Source organism: Amblyomma maculatum, chromosome 3 (genome assembly GCF_055883805.1).
Source record: "Amblyomma maculatum isolate TAMU_Amacu chromosome 3, ASM5588380v1, whole genome shotgun sequence".
Taxonomy (NCBI): domain Eukaryota; kingdom Metazoa; phylum Arthropoda; class Arachnida; order Ixodida; family Ixodidae; genus Amblyomma; species Amblyomma maculatum.
The window spans coordinates 79,303,880-79,328,288 of NC_139346.1; the positions used below are offsets into that span (position 1 = coordinate 79,303,880).

Here is a 24,409-nt window from a genome sequence, read left to right on the forward strand (position 1 = left end):
GCGCCCCCCCTGCCTGGGCTAACACGACACCCTAGTGGGCCGCTCCCCTTTATAATACTAGGTGAAGTCCCTTATTCCGGGACTCCATTGGACTGGGCCGCCACACGAGCTCGAGCTCGATGGGCCAGTGCTTGTGGTGCCGCTAGATCCAGGCCGCCGAGCAGAGCCGCCTCCCAGTCCTCTCAGGTGGGGGAAGGGGTTACGGGTAAAAGAGGATTTTGCTGGCATGCCCAGACCATGTGAAAGGCGTCAGCCATCTCTCCACTGAAAGGGCAGAGGCCAGAAAAGGAAGGGTCGAAATGTTTGAGTACTGCGGTGCATTGTAGAGTATTAGTGAAAAGTCTAAGTATTCTTTCGCCCGCTTTCCCTACCCCTTGAAAGAAGCCGGATACTGACGGTGTGACTCCCAGTAATAGGCACAGATTTCTTGAAACGTTAAGAAAGGATGTTTGTCCTGGTCTAGATGAGTAGAGTCTACGCCGGGGGCCCGGTTAGTGGGTGCGTGGGCGGCTGAGTTGGCGTCCTCATTCCCTGATAGGCCCTGGTGGCCTGGAGTCCAAATGAGAACTCGGGTGTGGGGATTCTGATCACAAGCTGCTCTCCTAAGTATTCTTTTTGCTGTAGGGGTTATCAAGCCCAGTTCATTATTTCGATAGGCCCCTCGTGAGTCGGATAGGATGAATTTAGAATGAGAGTGGGAGGCAGCCAGGGAGATTGATACCTCCTTCGCGTAGGCTGCGCTAGGGGCCCTGAAAGTGAGGCTGTCCACCTGTATTTCCTCGTGAACGACTGCAGTTGTGTGCCATCCTCCCCTGGACTGGTGCAGGCCCGCAAAATCCACATAGACAACACTGCGTTTAGAGCCATAATGGTGGTGCAGGGCATTCAACCGCGCCTGACGCCCTCCATTGTGGTCTTCTCTGTCAATTTTGGTAGGAAGGGGCCGAACACGGAGGGCACCTCTCCATAGCTCTGGTACTCGTACTCTTTCCTCAATGTGATGGTTGTGTTGTATATGTAGCCGGTCAAAACGGCGACGACCGGACACGGTCCGAGCACGACGCGTGTATTGAATAGTGAGGTGCGCCTCGCATAGCTCCCGATAGGTGTTCACCACACCCAATGTATGGAGCCTCGCCTTGTAGGTAGAGATCGGAAGGTCGAGCACCCTCTTGATCACCTTGCGGAGAGTAACCTCCAGGATGTTTTCATCATGCTTACGCAAGTGCAGGTATGGAGGGAGAGTAATGCCAGTGTCCCCGAGATTCTTAGGAGGCGCCTGGGGAAAAAGGATGCTAAAGTAGGCTCGCACGCTCTGTGCGGAACTCTGGCTTCTGGTACAGCTTCGCCCTGTCTTTTAGGCATGTCTAGCCCTATTGTTCGTGACAATATGGATTGAACGTTCAAACTTCTATCAGGGAAACTCAGTGTACCGCGCAACACGGCACACAGCAGGCGATTTTAATGGCTACAAGGGCTTATGCGGACTTGCTACGCTTGTGTTTTAGGAAACGTAGCGCAAAGAAGACAAGGACAAAAAAAGAAGGAAACACGCACGAGTGCGTTTCCTAAAATGCGAATGCACCAACTCGCCCAATTTAGCATTCTTCTACGCTTGTGTACAAGATCAGTTCATGTCACGGACGGACGGATGGACGGACGGACGGACGGACGGACGGACGGACGGATGGATGGATGGATGGATGGATGGATGGATGGATGGATGGATGGATGGATGGATGGATGGATGGATGGATGGATGGATGGATGGATGGATGGATGGTGGATGGATGGATGGATGGATGGACGGACGGACGGACGGACGGACGGACGGACGGACGGACGGACGGACGGACGGACGGACGGACGGACGGATGGATGGATGGATGGATGGATGGATGGATGGATGGATGGATGGATGGATGGATGGATGGATGGATGGATGGATGGATGGATGGATGGATGGATGGATGGATGGACGGACGGACGGACGGACGGACGGACGGACGGACAGACAGATGGATGGATGGACGGACGGACGGACGGACGGACAGATGGATAGATGGATGGATGGATGGATGGATGGATGGATGGATGGATGGATGGATGGATGGATGGATGGATGGATGGATGGATGGATGGATGGATGGATGGATGGATGGATGGATGGATGGATGGACGGACGGACGGACGGACGGACGGACGGACGGACGGACGGACGGACGGACGGACGGATGGATGGATGGACGGACGGACGGACGGACATATGGATAGATGGATGGATGGATGGATGGATGGATGGATGGATGGATGGATGGATGGATGGATGGATGGATGGATGGAATATAGGTGCATCCCCTTTTAAATGGGGCGGTAGCAGTTACTATATACTTCTAACGCGCCTTATATCAATGAATGTCTGCGCGAAAATGCTTTCTGCGCCCACATTACCTCTTTGCAACAGACAATAGAGGTGACAGAATGTGAAGAGAATGTTCAAATTCAAGCTTCTATAGATAACCGTGGGCCCGACAATCGGAAATCCAACAAGCGGCACGGCGCTAACGCGGTGCAATATGTACTGAACTGAATCCGGGGCTTGTGAACGTTATACTGCTAGTTTCGCGTGAGTATGCTTTATGCTACACACTACATAACTACAGCGCATGTCTGTATACATAGTAATCATTATGGTTGCGTCGGTTCCCGAGAGGTTAGTCGCTCAGGAATGGAATAATATAACATCAGCGACAGCTTGAAGGCGTTCATCTTGCGGATGAAGCATGGTCATTAATGAGTCGCTTAGCCAACGTCACCACTTTGTTATGCCTAAACACTGATGTGATTGGTGTATGTCTAGAATGCGAATATTTGAAAATAGGACTTCGATTACTTAAAAGGATAGCTATCGCTGGTTTAAGGGTTTATAATATAGAATTATTGGTAGAATATTACTGGTTAACTTACAATAAACTGAATCGCATTTGATTAAGGCTGTGTTTTGTTGTATTGTGGGGGATTTTCTTGGATCAAGGAGAATTCAGGTATTGTGACCTAGATCGGGCTGGGATAAGAAGGCATTTCGCATGATTGAAAGTGTAAGAAATTCCAAGTTCGATTCCAAGACAGAGAGTCCGAAGAGATGTGGACCGATGTTCGTGATATAATACAAGAAGTTGCTACTAAGGTAGTTCCAAATCAAAACAAATGCAAGAAAGCAAACTGGTTATCTGAAGAGGCTTTGCAAATAGCTGAGGAAAGGAGGATGGCAAAAGTTATGGGGGAAAGAGAAAGATACAAGGTTCTCAATGCGGATTTTCAGAAAATAGCAAGGAGAGATAAGAATGCCTTCCTGAACATACAGTGCCAAGCAGTTGAGGACAACAGCCAATTAAGGAACACAAGAGCTCTGTATAAGACAATCAAAGATATCAAAAGAAGCTTCTGTGCTAAGCTGGGCGTGATAAAGGACAAACGAGGCAAGGACCTCACTGAAGTCTCAGAGATAAAGAAGAGGTGGCAGGAATACACAGAAGAACTGTACAAGAAGGACCCGAAAGTGCAAACCCAACATAAGACAGTTGTGATTACTGATCTCGAGCCGGGCATCCTGAAGAGTGAAGTTGAATGGGTCTTAGCCCGACTTGCTAAGAATAAAGCTAGTGGAATTGATGGCATTCCAGCTGAGTTGCTTCAAAACCTCAACCATGACGCTGTTAACATTCTGCATACATTATGTCAGAAGATTTGGACAACCCTGCAGAGGCCACAGGATTGGAGGAGGTCAGTTTACATCCCCATCCCAAAGAAACGCAGTGCCAAAGATTGTTCCAACTACCGCAAGATCGCGCTTATTTCGCATGCTAGCAAGGTGATGTTGAAAATCCTCCAAGGTAGGCTGCATCAGTATGTGGATCGGGAGCTTCCGGACGTGCAAGCTGGGTTTCGCAAGGGCAGAGGAACTAGAGACCAAATTGCCAACCTTCGCTGGATCATGGAAAAAGCAAGAGAGTTCCAGAAACCCATCTACTTCTGCTTGATTGATTATGCAAAAGCGTTTGACTGCGTTGATCACAGCAGATGTGGCAAGCTCTCCAAGAGATGGGAGTTTCAATTCACCTCATCTGTCTATTCAGGAACCTGTATGAAGGGCAAGAGGCCACAGTCAGAACTGGGCATGGTCTTACTGATTGGTTTCCGATCGAGAAAGGAGTGAACAAAGGCTGCATACTGTCGCCCTCCCAATTTAACCTATATGCAGAGTGCATCATGAGGGAGGCCGGTCTGGACGAGTCTTCAGCTGGAGTGGAGATTGCTGGAAAACGTATCAACAACCTTAGATATGCGGATGATACCACTTTAATGGCAGAAAGTGAAGTGGAACTTAAGAGACTTCTGATGCGCGTACAAGAAGAGAGTGAGAAGTTTGGGCTTAAACCGAACATTAAAAAGACAAAGATCATGGCGTCTTGCCCTATCAAGTCCTGGATCATCAATGGACAAGAAGTGGAAGCTGTGACAGATTTTCTCTTCTTGGGCTCCAAGATTACCTCGGAAGGAGACTGCAGCCATGAAATTAGGAGACGCCTGCTTCTGGGAAAGAGAGCAATGGTTAGCCTTGACCGCCTAGTAAAGAGCAGACATTAGTTTGCCAACCAAGATCCGCATAACTCGTGCTATGGTCTTTCCAGTTCTGATGTATGGATGCGAGAGTTGGACTGTGAAAAAGGCTGACCGCCGAAGAATTGACGCATTTGAATTGTGGTGCTGGCGAAGACTCTTGAGAGCTCCTTGGACTGCCAGAAGATCAAATCAGTCGATATTGTCGAGCATATACCCTGTCTGCTCATTGGAGGGTCAAATTCTAAAGTTAAAGCTCAGCTACTTTGGTCATCTGATGAGAAGAGAGGAGTCGCTGGAGAAAGATTTGATGTTGGGAAAGGTTGAGGGTCGCCGGAGAAGGGGTAGGCAGCGAACGCGATGGTTAGATGGCATCCTCGAGGCACTGCAGATGAAGTTATGTGATGTTAGGAAGATGGTGAAAGACCGGAAAGCGTGGCGTGACATGGTCCATAGGGTCACGAAGAGTCGGACACGACTGAATGACTGAACTGAACTGAATGCGAAATTAGATCGCAGCGATGTTCGCTTTTTCGCGCTATATTGGGTCAAACAGTTTGAGAGATGCTTGAATATATACATGTATGTGCAGCTACAAAACACTCTTCATTTTCTGTCAAGCCAAGCAATATTTCTCGCAAAGGGAGAAAGAAGAGCTGCGAGCAAGCGGAGTAGAGCTCGTGGCTCTTCTTTCACTTCTGAGAATTAGTCTTTTGTCTGTGGCTATCTTTCGCTCAGCTATACTGGCAACGGCTAGAAAGGCGGCAGCGCTCAACCGTGAAAAGGGTGCATAAGATTCTGATTTTAAATTTGTTTAGGTGCAGTAGGTAAGAAGCATCAAATTAGATTGCAATAGAATAATAGTGTATCCCATGCAATAATCAGGCTCTCGTAAATTTAGTCTCCATTGTGGCATACTTTATTAATTATGAGTGGATGTTACTGAGTTAAGGTGAAATAGCGTAGCTTTTTTTGTACTGGCAGTGAATCGCATTGAAGTAGCAGAAGTGTGGAATACGAAACATAAATTAAATTGTGTAGGAATATGGCAAATTAATGAGACAATGACGTAGGAGTAGCGTGCCGTTTTGTAACCTAAGGGGAATTGCGGCTCACGCGCATTTTACTGCACGATGATACTCATTGCTGTTTAATATTAGGAAACTATTGCACGTGTTTCAACCGGCATTTGAATTCATAATGGTTGTATGGCTTTTATATTAGAAAATTTGCATTCTTGGCGTCTTGGTGGGCATAAATCAAGCATTTCAATATACACAGTCCTAGCTCAGCAAAATCAACCAAGACCGGTTAAGAGTTACGTGGCCTATCCTGCGTTATTATTGTTTTCTTGCAAGAGGCCATAACTAGTAAAGACATGATTATACAGATAAACTATTTAACTATCGGTTTCTGGACGAAAGCGTCTATATAACAGTTGTATATCTCTAAAACGCTAGCTACGTTGTTCTTATCAAGTATGTGTGTAAGTATTCCTTAAAAGGCATAAAGAAAGTTTCGCGTAAAAAAAATATTCGTAACATCGCCACCGCTTCAAAGTGCCGAGTCTGGTCCGAAATAACAAAAACACTCAGCACTCTCTCACATAAAGCTTAGTGTGCCCACTGGGGGAAGAATTTCTGCTGCAGATGGTCGCGCGACTGCTTTCTCTGAAGGCCAACAATTAAATCTGCTTCAATTGTCGGTTTTGATGCAAAGAACATAGAGGCCGCTTTTTAGGTGACGTACAACCTCTGCGCGGAAAATGAAAAACAAACAAATTTTCTTTACTTATTAAATATTTTGTTGCAGAAAAATCTATGTAAGATCGGGATAGGTGACTCTAAAAAGATAGCAGTTGTTTGATTTGGTTAGGACTCACCGTTATTAAACCGTTATTAAAAACCTTGGTCGCTTTAGCGGAGACGCCTTATAAATATTTTGGGGCCTGTGAGGTAAATTGGTATCACGAGCGTGTGGAAATGAGAATGTGTATAATTAAAGAAGTCCTAATTACGGAAGTCGCAATTAGGCATGCATGATACGGTATGTTGGGGTTTCTCGTTTGGTTTACATCGTATAATGGCGCTGGCATGCGGTCCCTGTCGGTACTGCAGCGCAATGCATGCGCCACAGCAATAAGAGATGACGCTTGAGTGCGAGGCTTTCATATTGGTTTCATCGTTCACGGTACGAAGTACACCGAAAATAACCCCGCCATACTGTTTAGGCAACGGAGAAGTGTAGGCGTAATTGTTGTCTCTATTGTGTTTTTTTTTTTTCAGGAGTTGCCAGGAATATGCGCTTTTGTCAGAATGTGCTATGCATCGACTGCGGCCAGGATGAATGTAAGGATTGCCGCATATTTCTTTGTAATCATGGTGGAAACAGCGCTAACAAAGGACGGAGCAAGAACACAACAGAGGCGCCGCTAAGCATAGCTTCTTTTGTCTTGCAGCTGTAGTTCTCTGCTTTGAGTTGTACTATCTTTACACGACACCCCAATCGTGCGTAAATGTGGCTAAGCTCTGAACTCGCAATGACAATCTGAAGTAATTGTTTTTGAAAACATTAAGCTAGGTATAATTGTCTCAAAATATGAATGTTGCCCAAATGTACCACGCACGTGAGCGATAGAAGTCTTTGCTTAAAGATTAACAATCGCCGACGTAATAGCAGTGGGCGAAGGCAGTTTCCTAGCGTCGAACTCGGTATCGTGCACCGCGTCTGGGATATAGTAGCGGCGTACTGTGGAAGCATTCCGTTTGGTACCTCCAGCCAATTCCCTGTAGAGATGGCCGACATGCTTACATGTAACCAAAACGATACTTTGTAAAACTGCAGATACCTTGCACTTTCTACACTTTACTTATTTCGCGGTTTTGTGCACTGCTGTCTGAGAAAAATAATAGGCAGTGGGTTTTATCATTCGCTTCGTTCCGCCCTTTTTGCAGTAGCGCAGCCCTCAGCCTGCTATTCTGTCTAGAAGTTGCCAGATTAGCTTCACAGCACCAAGAATAATGTTTTTAGCCATCAGGCAATGTTTCTCTTTAGTTCTAATAGATTACTGTGCAAGAACGGCAATTGCTACGGTTTTACCTAATATAGCAAAAGCTGTCGTCAGTATTGTTTACCTAATGAAGGAAGTCGTGAAATCAAAATCGTAGTTAACATTTATGTTTGAATTCATAAAATATAGGCGAGCGATGTAATATACTACCCTCCATGCAGCACTACAACGTCCTAAAATATGAGCATAAATTCGAGAACAAATTCTGCTAGAATAAAAGGGTAGTAAATGATATATAATCTGCTGCAATAGAAAGGTAGTAACTGATATGAAAAGCAAAGCAATGATGCCAGTTAATATGAAATATATCATACCAGAGGACGGAAGACAGTACACAGTGGAAAGAACACAGGGGCAAACAATGCGGCGGTTACAAAAGGCCATTAACATAGGTGGGCGAGTTGGCAGCGAAATATCAATTCCGGGATTCCTTCGCAATGTTTTTCTGCTGCGCAGATATAGAAGAGGTTCTGTAGGTAAATTAGACATGTCCATTATGTGCTACCACCAGGTTCAAAAGTTTTAAAATACTGAAGCTGTAGAGCATGGCAACAATTTAGAACTGTAGGCACCGGAGTTGTAAATAGGGCGGCCTTCTGGATATAGCCTTTACCGAATAAATTTACAACAGGACGGGTTACATGTATAATGAAGTCTTTATGCTCTGTCTTTGCCATACGTACAAATGGCCACTTACAGCGCTCAATTTGCCGCAGAAATCTACTATATTTCAACACCTGCTGATGGAATGCTATGAAAAGAGCGTCCTTGTGTGGTTGACCCTTAATCCGGTAAGTGTTAAATGTACTGTCGTTAAACAAAAACAAAGAATGCTCTTAGCTGTTGAGAAGAAGGTGATAGCGAACCGGATTCGAAGAAGAACCGAAGACGAACACAAATGCTAAACGAACATTCGCGGATCTCCGCCTTTTGCTTGTGCTGCGCTTAAGCTACCAATTCGTGTGTCATGCATTAATTACACGCGATGTATTCTTGGCGCCAAACTGGCTTATGTTTCGGTGCGCACTTCGATCTTGCAGTCAAAGCCGACACTTTCGTACGCACAAAAAAGGGCGGCTTTAAAAACGGTACCCCTTTAAGTCAGCGGTGTGTGTGCTGCACTGACAGCACCAGGATACGCATACGCCACTGATCCGAAGCTGGCGTCAGCAGGAAGGCGCAACTGGGACATAACTGTACGCATTAAATCCGCCTATTGAACAGAGTCTTCCAGGTTTGATCCGCCGTCGTGTATAGGTACTGGAAAGTAAGTTCTCGTCCACAACACCAGCTTTACGCTCCTTCGCTGTGCCGAAATGGCAGTGCAAAAAGGAGCTACAAGAGCCATCAAACGTTGTGCGCAAAAAAAATGGGATTACCTTCATATCTGGTTAATCCGAGCAACGAAGCTAGATGACAGCATAGGGCCCAATATAAAGCAATTTTAATTTTTACAGATACCCTTGATCGAAGTCGATGCAGCCGTTTCCAAATAGTGTTATAATGCGCAAAACGGAGGTAAACCCAAAATGCCCCAACGTGAATATACGCCACTGCTTTCTTAGCTTTGCAGTGCAATATAATAATAATAATAATAATAACATAGAAAAATAATAATAATAGAAATATTGTTACGCGCGTAGCGGCGCACTGAGAGGTAGCACGAAAAGCAGAGGAATCGAGGCGCGCGCAGACTGATCCGGGTTTTCTGAGCCGTGTGCGTCTGTCCTTCATACGGCGTTCACCCGTATTAAAACCATTTCATCCGTTACATTCGGTGCTAGGCGCTGGATAAGGCGTTCTGGATCCGCCAGTACCTCGTCGCAGCTGTCGTGCAGCAGGTTTTCCACTTTTATCTCCTCAACAGTACCTTTCAATGGCTACCACCAACACGACGCAGACTCATGAACAGCGACCTGAAGATACGATGACCTTTCCGCACCAGCGAGAGCCGCGTACGTTCCACGGTGAGCCCGAAGATGCCGTTAAGGAAAGGCTCCGACATTACGAAAGATACAGCAAGTGCAATCGCTGGAACTCGATCGCACGTCTGTACAATGTTGTTTCCTTCCTCGCTGGCACCGCTCTGACGTGGTTTGATAACCACGAAGAAATCCTGACGACCTGTACCGATTCGTTGAAGAAATTACGATGTCCTTTAGGGATACCCTTGCGAAGAAGGAATGCGCTGAGAATCAGCTTTCCAAGAGAGCCCAGCTGCCCGATGAGACATGCACACGTAACATCGAGGAAATATTGAAACTTTGTCGCATTGTAATACGGCAGATGTTAGAAGAAGACAAGGTAGGGCACCTTCTCAATGGGATTGCTGAAGAAGTGTACTACTTCCTTATTTCGCCGGACACCCTTGCCACAGTAGCAGATGTCATCAAGCAGTGGAGGGCATTTGAGGCATTAAAGGCACGTCGGATAGCGCCCAAGCCCAAATTTGGCGGTCTTTCTAATGTGACAACTGTTGCTGGTATCGAGATTCCGGGGCTGAAGACATCGCTTCTATGGTCAGAAGGATTATAAACGAGGAGCTGGATATTAAGCGGCAATGTATAAATTTAGATGTACCTTGCCACCCGACATCGAGGTCCGTATCATCATTGGAACAGCGCACGCCATGAGCTGCACAAAATACCAGCGAACCATCGTACAACAACGGCGTGGAGCGAACCCTGCAACCAACATCGCACCCTTACTTCCAGCGGTGTCCAGCACATCCGGATGAAGTGCCTCGTGGTGCTCCTCGTCACGCTTCTGTCGCCCCATCTCGGCTTTCAAGGGATGCTGAAGTGAACTACCAGAACTGCCAGCCACCCGTATGTTACGGCTGTGGGGGCATCGGACTATTCCGCTTTTGCCCGCGTCATCAAATTACCCGACCCCCTGTCCAGCACGCACCGCGCTTTACGAATGGTTCCCAGTGGGAGCAACAGCCACCCACTACATTCTATCGGTCCTTCTCCCCTCAACGCCACCACGGAATGACTCCCCTGTGTCCGATCGCAGCATCACTCCCCCGTCGCAGCGACAACCCCGTTCGCCATCCCCACGTCGCCGCTTTGCTTCTTCACCGCTGGGAAACTAGTTGGTGCGACCGATGGACGGTCAATTTCACGCATACCTCTACCTATCGTCATGCTAAAGAACAAAGTGTCGGTGTGTGTTGACAATGTTAAAACGTATGTAGTGGTTGACACTGGTGCCGCTGTCTCAGTTATGAGCTTTTCATTTAGGAACCGCCTTCGACAGAATGTTGTTTGTAGGTCAAACACACTACGTTTTGTGGATTCGGGGGTGAAACTTTAGTTTCTGTTGGCCTGTGCTCAGTTTCAGTTGTAATTGGTGACGAGTGCTATAGGACAGACTTCATTGTATGGAGACGCGCCACGCATGACGTTATATTGGGTGTTGACTTATTGCGCGAATGTGGTGCGATTTTAGACTTTAGTGCCGGTGAAATTTGTTTGCAGCCGAACATTATCCCCGCATTAGTAGATAACATGTCTCAGAGTTATCAAGGAGTTCTCGCTCTGAGGGAAGATTTGCTGCTGCCTGCGATGACGGCGACGTTTCTCCCCGTGAAGTTATCTGAATCCTTCATGGGTAAACATTCAATAGTCGTCGAGCCAGACGTCTCGAATGCAGCGAAAGAAAATGTTTTGGTGCCACGCTCCGGAGGGGCGGGGGGGGGGGGGGGGGTCGTGGAGGCGGAGGATGGTCTCGCATACCTGTGGGCTGTGAACGTGTCAGAAGAGCCTGTTCGTCTTCCTTCTGGTGTGAAACTCGCGAGATTTGAGAATTATGTGACTCATACCGTTGGCATTACTTCCGAATGTAGAGGAGCCGCGAAAGACAAGTTTGAATATTGTTCTGAGTTTGAGGCCATGGTCAACAAATCGCTCACATCTAGTGAACGTCGTATTCTGCAAGACATTTTGAAAACTCGTTCCCAAGTGTTCGACTTTGCCTCAAACGGATCGGGTAGCCGTTTCCCAGCTTCTCGGTTACACCGCAAAGTAACACAGGAAACGCGCCCCCTATTCGCGCCAAAAACCTTATACAGTCTCTCACGCAGTACGCGATAATTCAAGAACAGGTGGATGAAATGCTGCAGAAAGGAATAACCCCAGACTCTTCCAGTCCGTGGGCCGCACCTGTGATCCTAGTGTAAAAAAAAGACAATTCTTGGCGATTTTGTGTAGACTACTGTCGTTTGAATGCGGTAACAAAGAAAGACGTGTACTCGTTACCTCGCAATGATGACACTGTCGACTGTCTGCATTCTGCGTGATATTTCTCCTCTTTTGATTTGCGATCTGGCTATTGGCAAATTTCTCTACATCCATCCGACCGTGAGAAGACTGATTTTGTAACACTAGATTGTTTATACGAATTAAATGTAATATCCTTTGAATTATGCAACACTCCCTCGACGTTCGAACAATTCATGGACACTATCCTGCGTGGCCTCAAATGGGAAATATGCATGTGCTACCTTGACGATGTTATCATTTTTGGAAAGACCTTTCAAGAGCACAATGAGAGGCTTCATAATGTTCTTGAATGCATTGGCAAAGCGGCCCTCAATTTGAATTCGAAGAGTGCCATTTTGGAGAGCGATAAACTTTAGTTCTTGGGTTCCTCGTCAACAAGGATCCGCAGGCCGGATCCGCAGAAGATTGCTGCAGTATGCGACTTCGAAACTCCACACACCCTTAAAAGTCTTCGGAGCTTTCTTGGCCTCTCTTCTTATTTTCGTTGCTTCATTGCTGGTTTTGCGCAACTTGCCCACCCCCTTACTTCTCTACTGCACAAGGATTCACAATATGTGTGGACCCCAGAGTGCGAATCCTCTTTCAATATGCGCAAGTCTTCCCTAACTTCAGCACCACTGCTGCGCCACTTCGACCCTTCTGCTGTAACGAAGGTTCACACTGACGCCAGTGGCGTCGGTCTTGGGGCGGTGCTTGCTGCATAGTGGCACTGAGCACGTTGTTGCATATGCCAGCCGCACGTTGACAAAATGTGAACGGAACTACACAGTTACCGAATTGGAGTGCCTCGAAGTTGTTTTCGATGTGCACAAGTCCCGACCATACCTATATGGACGCTACTTCACCATAGTTACTGACCACCATGCGCTAAGCTGGCTCACCGGACTTCGCGATTCATCTGGTCGTCTGGCGCACTGGGCATTGCGCCTACAAGAATACAACTTTGGTGTCGGGTACAATAGTGGACGATATCACAGTGATGCAGACTGTTTGTCACGGCACCCATTGCCGACTTCCGTTAGCAGTGAAGACGGCTTCGACGAGTGTTAGTCTCAATCGCGTCGGCGTTGCCTAGAATGGCGACCTTTAGGCGAGAACAAAGCAACGATCGGTCACTACAGCCTCTTATACAAGAGGCGGAAGGAAGAGCGGAGTCAACGCATTTTGCTATCGAATGTGCTGTTTTGTTCAAGAACTACTCAGTTGATGGTGCTCCCTCCTTTTGATCGTCCCAAAAAGTCTCCATGCACACGTTTTGCATGCCATGCACGATGATATTACCTCTGGACATCTAGGCTTCTGTCGTACCCTGCACCGAATTCGCTGGCGTTTTTATTGGAAACAAATTTATAAGACAACCAAGCAATACGTTGCGACATGTGAACAATGCCAACGACTTAAGGCACGCACCCCCACGCTGGCCGGACCTTTACAACCCGTCAAGCTACCTACCTCACCTTTTGAAAAGGTTGGAATTGACCTGCTCGATCCTTTCCCAAAGACTGTAGAGGGCTGCCGCTTGGCTATCATCTGCGTTAACTATCTTACCAGATACGCGGAGACCGCTGCTCTTGCTACCGCAAAGGCTGCTGATTTTTCGTCGTTTCTTTTGCATTCCGTTATTCTTTCGCCATGGCGCACCCCGTGTTATTATAAGTGATCGTGGTCGGCAATTCACTGCTGATGTCGTGGAAGTAATGCTCCGACTTTGTAGTTCACACTACCGATACTCGACACGGTATCATTAGCAGACCAACGGTCTCATCGAGTGCACCAACCGCACCTTGACAACCATGCTGTCCATGTAGGTCTCGTCTGACCATCGCAACTAGGATACAGTGCTACTGTGTGTGACGTACGCTTATAATACTGCAAATCATGAAGTTACTGGCTATTCTTCTCTCTATTTACTCTATTTAAAAACTCCCCACGTTTTCTTAGACACCATCTTCCAATTTTCCCCCAACGACAATGCGTTTGTTTCCCAGATACTATGCCATGCCGAAGAAGCCGGTCGTATAGCCCGCTTACGCACACTGGCTAAGCCGCTCGAAAGAACACTACGATCTGCATCATCGTGCAGTTGCTTACTCCTCTGGAGACTACGTCTGGCTTTGGACGCCTATTCGCAAGCGAGGATTATATGAGAAGTCTCTTCAAGCACACGGACGCCACTTCGTTTCGATGGAGGCGAAACGAAGTGGCGTCCGTGTGCTGTGCGATGTCAGCGCACGTTAAAGATCCCCAGGTGGTCGAAATTACTCCGTAGCCCTCCACTACGGCCCCCCTTTCTCTCTATCCACTTTCACTCCCACCCTCATCCCTTCCCTTACGGCGCGGTTCAGGTGTCCACAGAGCAAGTGTGACAGATACTGCGCCTTTCCCTTCCTATGAACCAACCAACCAACCAACGATGGCCCCTTCGTCGTGTTGGGCGAACTCAGTGATGTGAATTACGTCATCGCCAAAGTCACGAGGGATAACCGCCGATCTCGCAAGACACAAGTAGTTCACGCGGCTCGCCTGAAGCGGTGCCATCTTCGATCTGCCTAATATTCCCGAGGAAGATAATCATTTGCCAGGGAGGAATTGTTACGCCACCTAGCGGCGCACTGAGAAGCAGCAGAAGCGGAGGAAGAAGAAGCACAGGAATCGAGGCGCGTGCAGACTGATCCGTTTTTCCTGAGCCGTCTGCGTCCGTCCTTTTTACGGCGTTCACCTTTATCCAAATCATCTCATCCGTTATTATATTAATAATAATATTAATTGCTACACAGGAAGGGAAAGGCGCAGTATCTGTCACACTTGTTTCTGTAGACACCTACAACACGCCGTAAGGGAAGGGAGGAAGGTGAGAGTGAAAGTGGAAAGAGAGAAAGAGGAGCTGGTAGCGGAGGGCTACAGAGTAAATTCGACCACCTGGGGATCGTTACCGTGCGCTCACAACGAGGGAAGGGTGGCTGGGCCTGGCCCTGATGGGGCTGGGACAGGCAGGTCAGTGCCGCTTGCGGCGGTGGCCAGCCTGCCACCCAATTTTATCTGCTGTAGACCGTCATTGCACCCGCCACCACTTAAGTGGTGGACGGCGGCAACGTTTATAGATACTGTTTTAGTTCCATAACTCCTCGCAGCGCCCGTAGGGAGCAGGCGGCCTGTCGCCGTCCCCGCCACCGCAGCGCTGCAGTCGCGGATTGAGCTAGGAGCTTGAGTGTCGTCTGCTAGCGCGCAGCGTTTTGAACGGACATTCGCTTTCGAATCATCGTTGCGCGACTGCTGTGTTTTGTTTTCGGCTCTTGCCCGGATGTATTTGATAACGTATGTGTACTTAGTGCATTCTCGATCTTAGGGGCGCTATTCTGAGCAGTGCCAGAAGGGTCCGTTTTGTGCAATGACGAAGTGCATGTTTCTAGTCTGCTTCGCATGAGATGAATTGAACCTTGCTACTTCAATGGATTCGAAATATCCGCCAAAATAGTTTTCCGCGACAGGTTGCAGTGTCGCGCGTTTCGCGCAAAATTGCTTGCTTTTATTGCAGCAATATTAGTGAAAATGAAACCCCGCCGCTGTGTATCAGTGGGCGAGGCTACTGTCCCGAAAGCCGCGAGTTCGATTCCGGTGTAGGCGAAATGCTCTCAAGAGGCCTGTGCACTGTAATATATAGGTACACGTTCAAGGATCCCATGTGGTCGAAAATTATCCGGAGCCCTCCATAACGGTGCCCCTCATATCCCGAGTGGCTTTGAGGCATTAAACCTGACGATGTTGGTGGTGAATATAAAAAGTTGCAAAGTGTGGTCTAGCCGATTGCTCACCATAACACTGTGCACAATAATTTTCAAAGGCATTTGTCATAATCTATGTGGAGCACTACTTAGTATTCAATAAAATATATTAAAATCAATGTTTGCTTTTACTAATTTGAATATTAATGTACGAGAGAGTGACTCAAGGCTCTTGGATTCAAAATACAAAAATTTTATTTACAAGCATATTGACAAATTTTGCTGCCAACTAATTTTTCACACAAGCTTGGCCTTCTTTCGCTCCCTTTGAGCTCTAATGGCACTACTATTTTGCAAGCACTTTGCGCGCGCAAAGAAGTGCATGCGGGTCACCAAGTAGAAATGAATCAGTTCAGCTGTGAACCCCTCAGCATGCTCTGGGCAACCAACACGGTTTGTACCTTTTTTCGCCGGGGAATCCAGCACGGTCCAAAACAGGTCGCCGATCACCTCGCCCTTGCTATCCTGTTTTATAGTGCGTTCTACCGTGCTTACACAGGCAAACATTTTTTCAGAAGGGTACGCCAGGCTGCCACGGACGTACTCACGCTCAATAATGAGCATAGCCTCACGCGGCAGGGAATCCTGCCTGCCAAGTGCATCTGCTCTGCAGGCTTCACATTCTGTTTTCTTTTTCAGTTTAAAAGCCATATAACCTGCCAAGTAGTGCAAGGCTGTCTCTTCTGGTGACGGAACAAGTATTCATGGTCATTGGAAGCACTGGAGAGCTCTCTCAATGGTATCGTCATCACCTCTTGCCAGACCCGTTCTTTCATGGCTTTTTTCTGAATGAGGGCCTCGCGACGGTTTTCACCTAGGCTCTAAAAAGCACTAAGCAAGACACGATCAGATCCCGCCTCACAGTTCCCTTTCACAGACACTTTAACAGGCGTGTAAAGAGAAAGCAGCCTGAACAATTGGCTAAACTTGGTCACTGTAGGGTGGTCCTCGTCCCCTCCAAATGATCTCACCAGGCCGAAGAATCTCTGCAATAAAAAAAATCATATTAGCATTTTTAGGCCTTTCAAAGATGCAGTCTAATTACCTCTAGTGGGTCTTGGTTTAACTTCGCTGTGAGAATATAGCTGACACCATTGTTATGTAGGAAGTCTATAAGGGATAGCACTGACATCAGTGTAACCCTCAATGACTCAATTGTTTGATTTGATGCAATGAGTTTTGCATTCCCCTTGCTTCCGTCCTGTTCATCATATCCAGGAATTCTTCCAAAAACTGCAATAATGTGTGTAAATGCAAAAGAAAACAAAGGTTGTTAAGATACAACAGAAATGGAGCACTATACTATAAAAACACTTCCGTCTCCTTATAATAAGATTTTTCTGATTCCTTTATATTCAGTACACATAAACTGCTTACCTTAAATTTAGGAGAACCTTTTCTTATTCCAGCCTGAGGAATCTTGGCATTCAGAATGTCGAAAAGATCATTTAGTAGCAAAGTGACTTTCTCAGTACTTGCGCTGTCAGCAAAGCCAGGTACCTTCAGCTGCCGGTAAACTTTTAACCCTGTCGCCACACTGCGGCTGAAAAGCTGAAAAACAGTTTCGTCATGTTACTGTAGCCACAAGTCAGCAAGCTGCAGAATACAGAAGCTTAACGTGTAGTCTTCCGGTCAATGAACGTTACCTACACTGATAATAGAAACTGTGTCGTAGTAGAATGCATACACAATATTTATTCTAGAAATATCAATAACAGTTTAGTGAGGAAAGGCATCTGAAATATCTTACTTGAGTTGCCAGACGAACATTCATGGTCTGAAGCCTCTGTGGTTTGATATGATACTCTGTCAGTTTTGGCACCACCTTAATGTCAGCCTTTTTCTCTGCCTCATAAAGCCGCTCGTAGTGATGGTAGTCCAGTTGATGGTCACCGATCTGCAATAAAATTGCATGCTTGCAGGGAAAAATGCAAGGCGCGCATGCACTTTCAAGAGAAACATAACAAGAAGGCTTGGTTATATCTTACCTCTCCATACTTGTGCTTCATTAGGTGATTTCGGATGCACTTCATTATATGCGGCATGTCACATATGAAATGCAGAAATGCCCCATCAGGAAGGCACGGGTGCTCCATCTTGCATTGGGTCTTGCCAAGCTTTCCACTGACCCCAAGGTGCTTCCACATTGACTTATTGTTTCCAGCTCCACCACTGATCACAGCCAATACCTGGGCACCATACTGGTGAAGCTGCAGAACTGAGTTTACCACTATTTTCGCAAGCACCCAGCCTAGTGCTGCTCCCTTGGTGGCATAGCTTGCAATGTGCTGGACCCATGAATCGAACATTGGATTGTACATTATGACTAAAGCATGGTCTGCTAGTTGTCCAGCATCCCCTTTGGCAACATCATCATAGTTAATAAATTCATCGAATTTGTAAGATGTTCGGTTGAATTCAGTTGCTTCTCGCAACTTAACTTCATCAATTATTATACGTCCATAAGTTTGCTGTTCTGGTTTTCCAGTCATTTGCAGCTGAATGCTTTCGAGGGCAAATTTATTCAAACCATATTCACATGGCAGACCCCTCAGCAGCTGCACGAGACGGCACATACTTGGGAGGGGCAGAACTTTCATACTAGAAAGGGCATTGTAGCCCTTTGGGCTTGTTAGCCGCAAGAGTAAGCAGACCATGAGCCAGTCGGCTGTGTATCTGTGACCTCGAGGAGATTTTGCTGCCTGCTACATTAGCGCTGTGCGGAGGGCCATTTTTTGCATCTCTGGCAAATCTTTGGTGATGTCATCCAGAGTCTTTGTCACTGCATTTTTCAGCTTTTCGCTCAGCCGCTTTACATCTTGTTTTTTTCGCTCTCGTGCTGCAGTGGCACGAATTAATCGCTTGCGCAGCACACTTGCTGCCACAGGCACCTTTTTCTTCGGTCGTGTAGACCTCTTTCTCTTCAAGCACTTTGACAAGTTGATGCACATAGCACGTTTCTTTGTCTGCACTAGTCAAAACAGCACAGTCTTTGTGATGGAGCGTGCTTCTAGCATTTTGGGTCACACTGCTGCGGTTGGCGACATCGATGTCAGAGCAACCACGGCAAAATTGCTTTGTGTGCACAATCTGCAAAATTGCCTCGACATCTTTCAAAGAAAAAACCTGAATGTCTGCATTCCACTTGTGCAGCAGTCTTCCATTTGCTTGGACAGCGTAAGTCAGGTCCTCACGGAACACGACACTTTTCAGGATGGTGTAAACACCTCCCTTCATTCCTGCTTCGTAAAATACAACTTCTTTGAAGTTGCCCGCCTCCTCCTCAAGGGCCGCCATTCTCCAGTTTCTCGGGAGCTGTACTGACGCCCTGTTTTCCAGAAACTGTGAGAAAGAAATCTTTTGCACGACCTCAGGCAATGTCTCGGCTGGGACCTCTAGGTGGGACTCCTCAAATGGGGCAATAGCAGGCGCCGCATAGTTTTGTACGCTGGATCTTTTTTTGGCGACCGCCGCCTCTTGCGATCTTTTGATAAATAGCTAGGAACGTTCGGAAATCGACACAGAACTGCGTCAGGTTTCAACGCCCAACACCCATGGTCCATCTCAACAATCTGCCCGTAAATGACATGCTTGTAGGTCTTAACAATGTCATCTGGCACAAAATGCACGTCACACACCTTGCAGGTCTTGCTGAGCCCTTTGTCTGCGCGCGGAATAGCTCGCACCCACCTTCCGAGTAGCTGCGGATCAGATGGCGGCGCAAAAAAGTGACGTTTCTTCGGGTTGTTCTTGTACCCGCTGGTACAGCCGGGCACGAAACAAGTCGGCATTGTCGCACTTGAAAGCTGCTTCACGGCAAGCAGCCGTTCGTTGTTTTCAGTGCACTGTTCTTGTTGATGCGGTCCACGTGTTCGCCGAGCGCACAGGGAAAAACGGACAAAAAGCAAGCAACGACAACTACGCGCACAGGCCAACGAGTAACTGCAGGAAAGGAGTTGGGGCGCGCGTCTGAGGCAGCGCAACCCTTGACTGCAGCGCCCTCTCAGCGCCCCGGTACAAGCAGCGCCCGCTTTCAGAGGGGGAGTTATGGAACTAAGTATCTATAAACGTTGGACGGCGGCTGTTGCAGCGCGCGTCTTCTCCAGTTTCTCTCTTGTGTCTATACGAGGCAGCGGGGGTGGCTCAGCTAAAGAGGCAGTAGCAGGCCCGTGCATTTTCTTTTCCTTCTTCATATAGCCACAACAGCAACAATGCTCACATCTTACAGTACATATTTTTGACCAAGTTCTGTAGTGTTTTTCGACTGGGGGACGCCTCTACGTTTCGCCTCCATGAAAACGCAGCCGACCCTAGTACTCCGGCACAGTAGCCCGGCGTGTTACCAATGCACCACCGCGGCGAGGCGTACATGCGACAACAATATAGGATTTCTGAGCGTTAGTGAAATTCGCTTTATGAAACTTTTTCTTACTTATTTTATTTGAGAACACGGGGTTTTCGTGCAACTTGAGCAAAGCATGGAAATATATTGTGAGAGAAGGCCAGGTCCAGACGGCAAGGTCGTGAAGGCAAGGCAAGGTATGCCGTGTCACCGTTTGATCTGCTGGCGAAAACTCAAGCGCGCGCCGGAGCCGGCGCCGTGAGACGATGATGATGGTATGTACAAGAGGAAGAAGAAGATCATGCTATGTACAAATGAAAGAAGAACGAGGAGGGCTCACACAAGTCTGCCCGGGGGGTCGGAAGCGGCCAGCCTGGCCGCTCCTAACCAACCGATGTACCGCGGCGCACAAACGGCTTCAAGCGAGATACGTGAAAAATTTCAGTTCCACGGTGGCGTCGGTCGGCTGGGGGATCAACAGGTGTGATATGGTAGTTTACTGGGCAAGTTTGTTAAATGATCTTGTAGGGACCAAGATAAGCGGCGCCGAAATTTATCACTAAGGCCAAGGGTGCGCAGTGGTGTATAGAGTAGTACTTCGTCACCAGGACGAAAAGAGACCACGCGGCGCTTCGAATCGTAACGACTCTTGCGGTCTTGCTGGCACGCTTCTGTATTTAGGCGGGTAAGATTACGGCATCTGGCCACACGGGATAAGAACTGGGCTGGTAATGATGAGAAGTAGTCGGGCGTAGAGAAGAAGGAAGGGTCGAGGATTGTAGTGGAAAGACGGCCGAAAACGAGAAAAAATGGGGAGTAACCGGTAGTCCGGTGTACTGCAGTAATAATACTGCAATGTGACGAATGTGACGAATGGTAGAACAGTATTCCAATTTCGATGATCCGGTTTGACGTACATGGATATCATATCTGATAGTGTGCGATGAAATCGCTCAGTCAGACCGTTAGTCTGTGGATGGTAGCTTGAGGTTGTCTTATGGAGGGTGGATGACGCACGAAGAACTTTGGATACGACTGTGGATATGAAGGCCGTCCCGCAGTCACTTAGAGGCACCCGAGGAGCGCCATGACGCGATACAATTGACCGCAAAAAGAAATTAGCTACCTCTTCAGCGGAACCAGGCGGTACAGGGGCCGTCTCAGCATAGCGTATAAGGCGGTCGACAGCTGTTATAATCCAATGGTTACCCCCATTGGAGAGAGGTAGGGGACCATATAAGTTGATGCCGACTACGACGAAAGGTGTGGAGGGACAGCGAAGGGGCTGTAGGAGGCCAGCGGGGGAAGAAAAAAGCGAGATATGTGTCCTCGAATTCCACAATAATAGCACACTGGGCGAGAGGGGCGCCAAGGTGCGTAATAGGGTGGCGTTGGTTGAGCCATCGTCATGGCGTTGATGTGCTTGTAGGGTGGTGCTTGGGGTGGGGGAACAAAAGGAGGAGGGGATGCAGCGATATGAGCGTAAGTCGGTGCTGGGCGAGGTGCAGGAGGATCAGGCGTGACAGGGTGGTTGATAGTGGCCAACTCTTCTTTAATGATGTGGCGGAGGCCGGCGTCGTTAGGAGGAGGAGAAGAATGATCGCACCCGTGCCGGTAGAAAGGGCTGAGGGCTTGGAGCTCCTCGCGGATTATCGCTCGAATCATGGCTCGTAGATCGAGGTCAGTAGAGGTCGGGGCAGTAGTGAAGCCGGGCTGCAATCGGGAGGACTGTAGCTGGTCGAGGCGTTGGCAAGTCGTTATAATGGAGTCAACACTTGATGGATTCTGGGCAACTGGGTGGTTATAAGCCATTGAATTGATTCCCTTCAAGACATGGTGTACACGTTAAGATTCCGGCATGGTGGGACTAATACGCCGACAGAGTGCAAGCACGGCCTCTATGTATGACGCACAGGACTCATCGGGACCTTGATGGGGGTAGCGAGCTTGTTCCTTGCAATCTCCGTCCGAACAGCCGGGTCGGCGAAGTACTGTCGGAACTGCTGCTTGAAGGTGGGCCAGTTTGTGGCGTGGGGCTCGCGGTTATTAAATCGATTTCTGGCGACCTCAATAAGATAGAAAGGTACGTTCAGGAATTTTAAGGTATCATCCCACCGGTTGTAGGCACTGCAGCGTTCATAAGTGTCAAGCCAGTCATCGACGTCTTCGTCGCAACGACCAGCAAACAGCGGCGGGTCGCGTTGTCGTGTGGGCACCCGCGGAGGCGGCGGTGTAGCCGAGGTAGAGGGTCCGGCCGGGTCGGGACTGCTGTCGGTTGACATGACGATGGTAGTTGTTAAACGGCGACCGGAACGTAGCTCCAGCGAGAGTCAGGGCACAAGGCAGCAAGGGGGTCGAATTTCACCTCCACCACTTGTGAAAGACGGCCAGGTCCAGACGGAAAGGTCGTGAGAGCAAGGCAAGGTATGCCGTGTCAGCGTTTAATCTGCTGGCGAAAACCCAAGCGCGCGCCGGTGGCGGCGCCGCGGGACGATGATGACGGTATGTACAAGAGGAAGAAGAAGATCATGGTATGTACAAATGAAAGAAGATCCAGGAGGGCTCACAATATATTGAATGAAAAAAAGATGAAATATTTTAAACATTTTAAATACTTGAAATGCCTCCCTAAGAGAATCTGAGTGCTATTTGAGTGCTATCTGGTACTATTTCCTGGCTGTAGGGCACGTAAAGGGGGTAAGGGAACCGTTAATGAAAATGCTTGCGCAGACCTCTGCCAAACGATGTGCGAAGCCTGCAAAGAAAATAACAGCGCCCCGGGGGTTGAGCAAAACATACGGTGAGGCTGCATTGTGAAAGTCGTTCGTGATTAGATCTTTGACAGAATCAGCAAGGGAAACACCCAGCAGAATATCACAGTATGACAGTAAGTAGCTGTTGTGGACCCATTAAGGTGTCTTAGATGTCTGGCTTTTGCCAACTTTGATTGGGATGCAGGGTGAAATGTAAATCAAACCCTCACCGGTTCGGCCACGTTCGTAAGCCTTTGCCGAAATGGCATTTGATATCATTGTCGCGTGTATGTTAAAATAAAGTTGCCGCTTAAAATATATTCTAATTACTGGATGAATTAATGAAGGCACAATTAAAGCTACCATCAAACCACATGCAATTGAAGAACGATTCATAAGGAAAGCTGCGAACGGCAGGCATTAACGCGATCTCGCAATGCCTTTGATGCCGAGCTGAAGCATCCCCTATATTTTTTTACTATTATTCGGGTCATTATATTTTTTACTCTAAATTTGAATAGCTCCGATGCTGCTCAGAAGTAGATCATATGTTAACGATGTAACATAGGTATACCTTTTTGCCATAAAACCAAAGCTGAGAGATAGTGTTCACGCTACCCCAACTCAAGGGAAAACGTGAACCTTTTAACATTCAGTGTGCACACTGAAGTGAGTGCATTTAGAAATTTTTAAAAATAATTTCGCTGTGTCCTTACAGAGACGTACGTCGGACTACAACATTGATACTTCAGTTATAAAAGGGCTGAGGGTAAGTAGAAGATGTCTATATTGTCTTTCGTTCATTCCGGTATGAGTTTAGTGAAGGCGTCCTACACTGCTCCTTGAAAATAATTTGAGCCTTATGACTATAACACTGCTATTCATTTATATCAATCCACATAATTAGGCACGACGCCCAAATCATCACCGTAATTCTATCCGTACCAATCACACGGTAGATTTTTACCTGGTGGTATAATTTTGCCTAACCACGGAGGGTAGCGAAAGCTTCATTTACATGCCTACGCTCATTGCGAAGCTTGGAGTAAACACATAGTGCGTTTCTCGAAACAGAAAGGCCTTCCTTCCTCGGTCTCTTCGGCACGCCTCATTTTCAGGGACTCATTCCAAAGTGCCTTTTTTGCGTTCAGATGTGCTACTATAAATAGAGTGTTCATACTCCTCCGTCTTGCGCAGCGTTGTAATCTAGGCAGGAGCCAGGGGGCTTCCATTTATACACCTGTCACCCGTCTAGCGCCCTCAACTTCCACCCCGCGCATGGGACCTTGGACTTCATCTTGACAGTGGTTAGTGGCCACATGGTGGCCTACGTGACAATGCCCCAAAGACACATGGCGGCTACCTGATCACGCAACCTCCACTCTGACAGCGTTCATGGGCTGCTTGGTGTCCTGCATCGCATAACGACCGCTAGGCTTTACACAGAAGTCTGGCCTCGAAACCTCCCTCAAGGTTAAAGCCATGCATACCCGACGGCTCGAACTACCTGGCGTAGTAAAGCTTTCGCTTCATAAGCCTCACGTGCAATTCTTCAA

The 24,409-nt window shown here is 47.7% G+C and overlaps 1 pseudogene; it reads right to left on the reverse strand.

Annotated features, from left to right (window-relative positions):
* Positions 1-367: 367 nt before the first annotated feature.
* LOC146195041 (uncharacterized) lies at positions 368-19,549 on the reverse strand (annotated as a pseudogene).
* Between the last annotated feature and the right edge of the window lie 4,860 nt (positions 19,550-24,409).